This window comes from Phaethon lepturus, unplaced genomic scaffold (assembly GCF_000687285.1).
Source record: "Phaethon lepturus isolate BGI_N335 unplaced genomic scaffold, ASM68728v1 scaffold20816, whole genome shotgun sequence".
Classification (NCBI taxonomy): Eukaryota; Metazoa; Chordata; class Aves; order Phaethontiformes; family Phaethontidae; genus Phaethon; species Phaethon lepturus.
Genome location: NW_010547180.1, coordinates 17,119 through 18,588, shown reverse-complemented (window position 1 = coordinate 18,588; position 1,470 = coordinate 17,119).

Genomic DNA, 1,470 nt, shown 5'->3' with positions numbered 1-1,470 from the left:
TTCTATTCAAACTTAGCTCGTTTTCTAAAAAACAGGTGAAAGCGTACCTAGATGTGATTACAAATCTATGTACGTTCATTAAAATACAGCAGGCTTGGGGCTTGACCTTGCAAAAACTTGCTGACCTTGTGAAAACTCACTTCTTCCCTTAAGTCTGAGTTTTGGGGGGGAGAAGGAGCCATATTCAAATTGAGGAGCAGTTCTTTTCTGAGCTCCCTTTAAACGCTTCTGCATCTCAGCCTGTGAGGGTTCACAGAATTGCATCTGGTCCCAGAGGCAGCATAAACGGACATCTCTAACGGTCAGGGACCTGTCAGAGCAGCTGGGCTGGCCCTGCCCTGCCCTCGAGGGCTGTGGTAAGTTTTGGTATTTGAATATGTTCCTCCCGGTTGCTGTAGAAATGCTGAGCATGCCCTCTCTTTGCCGCGGGGGTGCCAAACTTCCCGGCAAACCCAGGACACCGCTACCAGAACAGATGCTTTTGGAGTTTGTCCGCGTGTAGCTGAGAGTAAAATCTGATCTAGAAGTTAATCAACCTGCCAGAAATTAATCCTCTCTCCTCGGCGGCCGTGCTCTGATTCTTGGGGAACGTGTGTAACCAAGCGCTGGCGCCGTGTCCTTCTCCAGCGCCCATCAGAGTTTCGCCAAGCCTTTAAGAGCAGCCGGCTCCAGGTGCTCTCCTGGGGCCACCAGCACAGCTCAGCATCGCGTCCCGAGGGGTGAGAGCTGGTGGGAGACCACCACGGGCTGCAAACTGCTCGCCTGCTCCCTGGGCTGACACTCCTTTATTGTCCCGCAGGCAAAATCAGACACCGCTTGGATAGAGAAAGACCTTGTGGACTCAGCAGACAAGGTGGGAGCCTGCTGCAGACGCGCACCTCAAGGAGACCCGCGCATTTAACGCGCACTTTGTCCCGTGACGGGTCGTCCCACGTGTGCGAGGGCGTACGCGGCGCTCGCAAGGACCTCTCTGAAAACCAAGCCCTTTCTTGCAGCGCGCTCCTACCAGCCCGTCTCGGCGAGGTGGGACTGCTAATTCAGAAAGCAGCTATTACTCACTTGCTTACACGACATCCTGCGCTTGACTTCATCCTCCTCCTCCTTCCTCCCCACACAAAACCCCTTTCTGTGCTGTCATTTATGTCTCCTGCGGCTTTCTGATCTTGTCAGCTCGCTGGGGCGGGCGCTGCGGCGTTGGAGCTGCGTGGCCGTGCCGTGGGGTTTTTTTGATTGGTTTTCCGAGGCTCCTCTCCCCGCGCCGAGTTACCTGATAACGCAACGTGCAAAATTGTCTTGCTTGGGGCGGGATTTATCAGATCTCGCCGGGCCCACGCGCAGCGAGCCGGCTGGCTGCATCTCCTGCACGGCTTCCCCGAGCAACGTAAAGCTTCCTCGGAAGCGGCGACGCTCGTCTTTGGACCGCACGTTGCGGACGCGGTTCCTGCTCCGCTGGGGGCTGCGGCAGGGTGC